The following is an 8942-nucleotide window of genomic DNA, read 5'->3' as shown; positions in this document are numbered from 1 at the left end:
GTCTCCGGCTCTCCCGGTGGATCCGGAGGCTCGGGGGGGCCTCCGGCTCTCCCGGTGGATCCGGAGGCTCGGGGGGGTCTCCGGCTCTCCCGGTGGATCCGGAGGCTCGGGGCGGGGGGGGTCTCCGGCTCTCCCGGTGGATCCGGTGGCTCGGGGCGGGGGGGGCCTCCGGCTCTCCCGGTGGATCCGGAGGCTCGGGGGGGTCTCCGGCTCTCCCGGTGGATCCGGAGGCTCGGGGGGGTCTCCGGCTCTCCCGGTGGATCCGGCGGTCTCCGGTTCCCCCCAGCGGCGGCGGGGGCCGCGCTGGGCTCGGGGCCGCCAGGGGGCGCTGTGGGTGCAGCCGGGGGGGGCGGGGACACGCGGGGACACGTGACTGCGCGTGCACAGGTGAGGGGGGACAGGTGGGGACAGGAGAGGACACCTGGGGATAGGTGGGGACAGGTGAGGGCAGGAGGGGACAGGGGAGGACACGTGGGGACAGGTGGGGACAGGTGAGGGCAGGTGGGGACAGGTGGGGGAAGACACGTGGGGACAATTGGGGACAGTTTGGGACAGTTGGGGACAGTTGGGGACAGGTGAGGGCAGGTGGGGACAGTTGGGGACAGGTAAGGACACGTGGGGGAGGACACGTGGGGACAGTTGGGGACAGGTGGGGACAGGTGGGAACAGGTGGGGAGAGGTGGGGACACCTGGGGACAGTTGGGGACAGTTTGGGACAGTTGGGGACAGGTGGGGACAGGTGAGGACACCTGGGGACAGTTGGGGACAGGTGGGGACAGGTGAGGGCAGGAGGGGACAGGTGAGAGTAGATGGGGACAGTTGGGGACAGGTGAGCACGGGGGGAGCAGATGGGGCAGGAGGGGACAGGTGAGGGCAGGTGAGGGCAGGTTGGGACAGGTGGGGACAGTTGGGGACAGGTGAGGGCAGGTGGGGGCAGGTGAGCACGGCGGGAGGGAGTGGGGACAGGTGAGAACACGTGGAGACAGTTGGAGACGGGTGGGGACAGGTGAGGGCAGGTGGGGACAGGTGGGGACAGGTGAGGGCAGGTGGGGACAGGTGGGGACAGCTGGGGACAGTTGGGGACAGGTGAGCACGGGGAGGGGGTCAGGTGAACACAGCAGGGCAGCAGGTGAGGTTCCCTACCTGGTGCCCGTGCTGTGCCACGCAGGGGTGACACATGGACAGCATTTTGGGGGCAAAAATAAAAACAATACTGAAGTGTTTGGTAAGGGGGTGTGGGAGCCTTTCCTTGCAAACAGATTTGCTCTTCATTTCCATGAGGTCTGAGTAAGGTCTGAGGGGTGGGCTCTGGGCTCTGGCTCCCGCAGATAAAAGCCAGTGGCATAGGTGGGGCGAGCAGGGTTGTTTTTGTTCGTTTGTCTTCTGCAGAAGCCACAAAAAAGGACTTTCTTTGTGGGTTTTTTTTTTTTTTTTGTTTTTTTTTTTTTTTGCTATGCAAACAAGGGGGAAAAGGCAAAACGTGAGTGGATAATTGTGTGCAGAGCCGGGGAGGTTTCAGTTCGCAGGGAGGGGGTTTGGGGGGAAATGAGGGGGTTCAGTTGTTCCTCACACATACAGGAGGGGACAGAGGGGCTGGGAGAGCATGAGGGGTTTGGGCACCCCCTGGAAAAAGAGCCTGAAATCGGCTGCTGCACTAAAGGCTGTTAGTTTTCATGTGCATTTTTGCTGACAAAGAATCTGGGAATATCCTGAGTTGGAAGGGACCTACAAGGATAATTGATGTACAACTGCTGTCCCTGCACAGGACACCCCAACAATCCCACCGTGTGCTGAGAGCATTGTCCAAACACTGCTGGAGCTGTGTCAGCCCTGGGGCTGTGCCCATTCCCTGGGGAGTGTGTTCAGTGCCTGAGCAGGCTCTGGGAGAAGAACCTTTCCCTGAAATCCAGTGGAAGTGTCCCAGACCCAGCTCCAGCTGCTCCCTCTGGTCACCAGAGCAGAGATCAGAGCTGCCCACCTGGAGGATGCTGAAGAGACCAGTGCTCTCAGCTGCTCCTCCATTCCCTTCCCCTCCAGGTTCTTCACCATCCTCACAGCCCCCTTTGGATGCTCTCAAGCAGCTCTAGATCTTTATCTGTTACACAGGAGTTACTCCAGAACCATTTGTTTGCACGGTGGGGTTTTAGGGTGACAGAACCTCTCAGCAGAGGGACTATTCACTGTCAGAGTTTCTGTCCCAGCCTCTGCCAGCTGTAGCTTCACCTCGGTGCAAAATTCGCACCTCTGCAAAGTTCATTGTCACCTGCATAACGGTGAGAAGTCTCCGAGTCACTGATCTCTGAAATGATGGTGTTTTTCTCAGTTCATCGACATGTTCAGAAGCTGAAGCCTCTCGTTCTTGTGTGGTGAGAGATTGAAAAGCACAACGAGGCCCTGTGGGGTGTGTTTGCAAAGCTTGCTTGAAAAAAGCATCTTCTGCTGCCTGACAAATCCCATTTTCCAGGCTGGGATTTTTCCAGAGCAGCTGTGCTGGAGTTTCCCACAGGGCTGCACGTGGTAGGAGGTGGCTGCAAAAGGCCATTTGTGCTTCTCAGAGTTGTCTAGGAAATTTGGGTACAAAGCCAGCGGAAGATGCTCTGTGGGAGATGTAATTTTTATGGGACGATGTAGGAAACAGGATGGAGTTTAGCACTGAGAATGGAGTATGGAAATCACATGGGAGAGGCACGGGGTAATACAGAGGGAAAAATCAAGTGAATCAAAGCTATGTAAGATAATTTCCAATAATTTCAATGAAACCAAAGCAGAGCAACTCCACTTTTTAGCCTGATTGCCGGCAGGGATTCCATAGGATGTCAGCGATGGAATCTGAAGCCACACCTTTACTCCAGGGTGGGTTTTCCCGAGTTTTCCCGGAGTGCCGGCTCGGAGGGCAGCCGGTGTGTGTGCAGCTTCCCAGCCGCTCCCGCACGGTGTCAGCAGCTCTCAAGGACAGCGCCCTGCTCGCTCCCGGTGCCTGCGGGGAGCTCGGAGGTTTGGCTGGGAACGGGGAACTCCTGACCCAAGGCAAGAGGAGAGGAGAGTGGCTCTGAGGGAAGGACATGGAGCAGACCGTGTCCCTGCTCTCTCCTGTCCCAGCTTTGTGTCTCTGCTGGTTCCCAGGATGGCTGCAGCCAAAGGGGGATGGTGGCCACAGCTCATGTGTGGGTCACTCAGAGCCTGTCTGCGCTGTCCTGTCACTCCTGAGGTTGTCACTCAGGCCCTGGGAAGGTCAGCAGTGCTTTGGGAGGTTCTTTCTGTGCTGGGCTTTACCTATAATCTCTATTTTCTTTGTTTCAGATGTCAGGGAAAAGACAGAAGTCTTTCCAGCTTGGTCCCTGGAGCTCCATCTCACGGTGTGTTTCAGCCGTGACCTCCTCCACGGCTGCAGGAGGAAATGCCCTGTGAGGGAAGGTTGTTTCTGCACTGCTGGTTATAAAGGGGGCTCATTTCCCTGCTGGAGCTCAGGAGCAGCTCCTCAGTGGAGAAGTCCCCTGAGAGGAGCAGCTTTTGTGCAGAGCTGCTGTCTCCCTGGAGCATCACCACCATGCCCTGGCCCTGGGACAGCTGGGACAGCCCTGTGGCACAGCTCTGGGGCTGCTCCTCATGGCTCAGGTCTGAGCTTTTCTGTTTTTCAGGTTCTGTGCTGCTTTAGTGGGTTGATCTGGGTTTCATATTATGGGATGGTGAACTGTCTTCACAGAGCAGGGAGACAAAACAATTCCTTCTCCAGCTGGGGACCAAGGACAAATGATCCAGATCTCAGGCCCAAGAGCAGAAACAGCGTGGGCTGGAGAGAGAGAAACAAAAAGGGTGGGACTTTATGGGTTGGAGCTGTAACTGGACAATTAACTCCAATATGCAAATAGACGAAAACTTATTAAAGTGAGAGACCTCATGACCAGTTGTCCATTTTTGTGACCATTTTGGGTTCATCTTGGGTGTGGCCCTGGCTGGGCTCTTGTGCTGCCTCAGTTGAGGGCTCCTAATAAATCCTTACTTTATTCTTTAGCTCCTCTAGTCTCTGTTCTAGGTCAGCCTTCACAAGGCATCACTCCCCCATCCTGAGGTCCCTCCAACCCAAACCATTCCATGATTCCACGATGACCTTCTCTGGGCAGAGCCAGGAGCAGGCTGCCCACTGGAGGCAGGAGGCTCTGGCAGCTTTTCAGGGCTTCTTTGTGGTGCTGGGGAGACTTTTTCTGTCGGTTGTTCTCCAAAACAGCCTCACGCCTCCGGCTGTTGGGGCTGCTCAGGCAGCGCTGGCACGTGAGGGGAGGGCGTGGGGACCTGCCAGGAGCTGCTGGCAGCACAGCTGGATGAGTCTTGTACAGATCTGGTGCCTTTCCAGCTCTGCTGCAACCCTCCAGAGCCTGCTGGAAGCCACATCTGTGGGGGCCCAGCTCTGCCGTGCTCCCCCTCCCTGCACATCGTCCGGGGGTGACGTTTGAGCAGGAGCTTTGTCCCTACCTGTGTCCCCCTGGCGAGGCAGAGCCAGGACCTGCAAAAGTGTGAAACGCTTCAAAGGGACTCGTGCAACACAGCTGAGGAGCTGAGCCTGGGTTAGTCATCCATAAAGGGCTTTGTTTTCTTCCTCTCCCACTCCCCGCCCTGGCACAGGGGTTGAAGCTCTTTCTCGCTGCTTGGTGTGGCCAAAACTTAGAAGAAACACATTATCTCCCAGGGAATCAGTCAACTCTGCCCTGAAAACAGGAGTTTCTCTCCGTGCAGCCCTGACTGCTGGGTTTTGCCCCAGTGGGGTTGGATTCTGCTGGGATTGCCCTGGAGTGGAACCAGGGCTGCTGGGACACGTGTGCTCACGAGCTTCACGTGGAGGTGGGATGTTCCCTGACGAGAAGACAAAGCCGTGGGTAAAACCTGCAGGATGCAGGGACTGCAACTGGTGAGAGAAGTTCTGATTTTGGTACAGAGCAGCATGCACAGGCTCCAGATCCTGGAAAGCCTTTTTGTTTTTTTCACTGGAAATTGCTTGGCCTTTTCCTCTCCTGCAGGATGATTCTGGACTTTAGAGTTCTCCTTCAGTCACAAACATTTCCCAATAAAGCCCCTGATCATTTGACAGTAATTTTTGTGCCAGAATTCAGCAGCACGAAAGCAAAGTAGCTTTCTGCTTGGTTTTTTTTTTTTTTTTTTTTTTTAAGACAATTGAATTGAAAACAAAGCAGCAGGAAGAGAAGTTTCAGTTCCTGCACATGAGGAGTGTTCAGGGGCTCAGCAGTGACAGATGCCTGGGCTGGCTCTGCAGCTGCCCTGCACGTGGAGCCAGAAGGCTCCTTTTCTGTTCAGACCTGAATAAGGTTTCTACAACAAGCTGGGGCAGTGACAGGCAGTGATTGAACATCAACACTTGACTTTCTGCTGGTTTAATATCAATACTCAGCTCTGCAGAACTGGGGTCTTAGTGAAAGTGAAAAAATAACTCTCATTTTGGGCGGGTTGGTGGCTGCCACAGCTGGGCTTGAAAACGGGCGATTTCTGCTAAATCTGAACATGTGAAATTGTGCTAATTTCAGCCAGAGGCTGCGAGGGCTCCCATGTGTGGGATGAGCACAAAGCCAGGGATATTCTGCCTGGTTTTAGTGCTTGGAAAGGAGCAGGATGGGCTGGGCTCTGTGATGGGGACATGACCCCCGCTAGCAGTGGATTCTGCTGCTGTCATTGACTGCAGCAGGATGCTGCTTATCTGGTTATTTTTCCTTACATATGTATATATATATATAGTTATATTTTTCCTTATATGTTTTCCTTATATGTCCCCTGCTTGGTGCCAGCAGTTGGCTCTGAGCTCATCCTGCCATCCATAAAAAGTCCTGGTCAGACTCTTTGATTTACTTACTTTGAGGTCATGAAGCTGCTTGTGATGACACCAACAAAGGGCAGGTGAGCTCTCAGCTGCCTCAGTTTCCCCAGATCCCTTTCACAGTGGCCCAGGGATGGATAAAACCCCACTGTGCCCCTGGGGAGGGCCCAGGCAAGGCAGCTCTGCCAACGACAATTGGCTGTACAAGAAGTTCTCCCCTGAGATGTGACACCTCCACCCCCAGAACAGGAGTTTGGGGTTTTTTTCCCTACAAAAGAAGCCATGAGGAGGAAGCATGGCCTGCTCTTAGCTATTCTGACTGGTGCAATGTGCCCCCACCCTTCCCCATCACCCACGGGCATTATTTTTAGGGTTTGTTTACCTCACTCGGTTCCAGCTCATTCTTTTTTAGGGTGACAAGGACTTCCCTCATGCAGCTGCCCAGGTGGCACACGAGAAACCACAGCCCTGCCTGGAGAACTTTCCCCTTCTCTAATGAGGGTCAGGTTTTTTATTGGCTTTTTAATGAAGATTTGGAAGCATGGAAGGAAATAGGCAGCTCTAGCTGGTGAAAAGTACTAAAATAGGTTAAATCCATCTGAGCAGTACACTCTTTCTTTTTTTGGTAACAAGTTCTGTGTGACTTGGCTGCAGTATTTGTAGCCCAAGTTGTGATTTTGTGTGGTTGCTTGGTGGGTTTTAAGTTTTACTGGTTTAAGTTAGGACTTTAAGGTAGAGTCTGTTTTCTTAATCAAGAAAGTTCCTGAACATTAAGAGTTTGGCTCACAGTCAGCTCAGAGGAGCAGGGGGAATGGTTAAAAGTGCTGTGGCTCTCTGCAGATCCCCAGATCGTGCTCCAAAACTGCTCAACCATCTGCACCTTGTGCACAGACGAGCTCTTGGGGCACTTGAGGACCTCGCCGTGGTGAGACCCAGTTTTATTGAAGGATCCCTGGGTAAGGGGTTTTGCACCTTGTGTTGTGCTCTAGTCTGGAGATGCTTCTTGAGTCTCTGGGCCAGATGCTGAAACTCACCTTGTCCTTTCTCTTCTGGGAGAAAACGTGAGACTTTCGTCACTCAGTGAAAGCAGAAAGGAGCCTCAGCTCTGGCACTCGCTGTCTCCTGTGCTCTTTGAGTTTCTTCCTCTTTGATTTCGTGCTCACAATTACAAGGCACTTTTTGTGGAGGATATGGGGGCCCCCTTGCTCTGCCCTGTGTGCTTTGAGGCACGAATGAACTGGGGAGGTCCGGCAGAAGCGCTGTGCTCGTTGTTTTACTCACAGTTCCTGCTCTCACCCTGGATGGGGGTGCCCAGAGCTGCTGCCTCTCCCCGTGAGCAATTCCCACAGTAACGTGGTGGTTTATTCCTGGATTTTAATTAAACGTGAACAATAAAGTGCTACAGCTCAAAGAATTTTCACTTAAAGTTTGATGAATGGCCATTAGGTACATCCAGCTGTGGAGCAGCATCAAGACAGGTGGGTTAATAGTTAAAATAAAAACTCTTTAACATGCTGCTGACTTGTTTCTTTTATAATCCATCAGCAGATGAATAAACCAACATTTTTCTATTTAGTTTATTTTCCATGCTCTCTTTCCTGCAGGGCAGCACTGGTATGAAGCTGAGCTGACCTGAGAGGACAGAAGGATTGACAAGGACAGTACAAAGATGAAGAAAATGCAATGGAAAACCAGAAGTATTTTGTTTAAATTGTTATAATTTATTTTTCTCAAGTAGCAAAATACAGTCAGTTTTTACACATCAGTGGTGAACCTTGGGTTGGGATCTTAGGCCAACGTTAACATGACTCATCTAAATTAGATGCAAATTTGTTCTGTCCGTTAAATTTAACCAGGGAAAGCCAGGCACTCTGACCACCACTGCCTCACTGAGGCACAGCTGCAGCTCTGTGTGATCCTGTTTGGAATTCCTCTGGTCTGTAAGGACCTGAAGACTTCTTCATTTGCAGGAGGGTAATGGCTTTTGTCTCCAGGACACAAGGACAGCTCCATGTGCTGGTGGAGAAGTTTCCTGGGTTCTACATTAAAAGGTCCCATGGAAGCAGAGTATTCTCGGGGTACATTCATGAACAGATTGAACTTTGTGTAAAGCAGCTTTACATATTGAATATACATTAACAATGTATTGTTACTGATGAGGAAAACTGCAAAGATCCCTGTGCTGGGGGTGTCCCTGGCTCTGGCCAAGATCATGATAGCTGTGTCTTGCCCAAATAAGGATGAGAAAGAGCTGCTCAGTGTCAGTTGTCACCCCTGTTTCATGTCACAGAGAAGGAGCACTTCTGTACAGTTACCTGGGCACTGTGAAGGAAAATGAGTTCAACAGTTGAGCACAGATAGGTAACACAAAGCAGAATGTCCTCTCTTCCCAAATCCCAACCCTTGACGAAAATCCCATGCACCAAAGGTAAATGGTTTATGGAGAATTTATTTAAATTTGATGGCAGCCAGGTAAATAACTGGCAGTGCTGTCTCAGACCTAGCCAGTGTCTTGGGAGGCTGATTTTAATCCTCAAATCTCTAAAGCAGTGTCTGCAACCCATGAACCAGAGAGTTCTCTGTGTCACTCCTGATGGATCCATGTGTTGGAAAAAAGGATAAATGTCTGTTTAGTGAGTGTTTTGCTGCTCATGGCTCTGTGTGCTCAAGGGAACATGGACCTGTCTCCCCTGTCAGCCCTGGGAGCAGCTCCAGGCTGAGACCTCTCTCCACTGGTGATGGCTCTGGGTGCTGTGGGATCAGAGCACAGGACAAGGACAGGGACAGGAGCACAGGACAAGGACAGGGACAGCTGCACAGGCTGTGCAGCAGCTCCTCCCAGCTGACCTTCAGCTGTCCCATGACAGCGGTTCCCAGAGCGTTCATCCGTCATCAGGAATCTTGGCTCTTCCTGTGAAAGCACCCACTGGAATTACAGTCTGGGCTCCTCCAAGGTCTGACTTTCCATGGCAATAATCTGCTGTTCAGCTGCCATGGCCCTGGCAGAGGTGGGACTGCTTTCAGATCAAACCTCAGCGAGCCATGTCTTTGTTGGTGCCGACAGCGCTGATGCAAAACACGCCCCAGTAGCTTATGAGTGAAATACAGATCTGACTTCAAA

At 52.5% G+C, this 8942-nt stretch overlaps 1 long non-coding RNA gene across 1 annotated transcript; it reads left to right on the top strand.

Annotated features, from left to right (window-relative positions):
- Positions 1–3489: 3489 nt before the first annotated feature.
- Positions 3490–4011, top strand: LOC144247518 (uncharacterized). The gene is made up of 2 exons (XR_013341173.1): positions 3490–3615; positions 3704–4011. It is a non-coding gene; the product is annotated as an uncharacterized LOC144247518 (long non-coding RNA).
- Positions 4012–8942: the final 4931 nt, after the last annotated feature.

This window comes from Lonchura striata, chromosome 25, assembly GCF_046129695.1.
Source record: "Lonchura striata isolate bLonStr1 chromosome 25, bLonStr1.mat, whole genome shotgun sequence".
NCBI lineage: Eukaryota > Metazoa > Chordata > Aves > Passeriformes > Estrildidae > Lonchura > Lonchura striata.
Note: the sequence above shows the minus strand (reverse complement) of the source record. Positions and strands in the feature narration are given on the sequence as shown.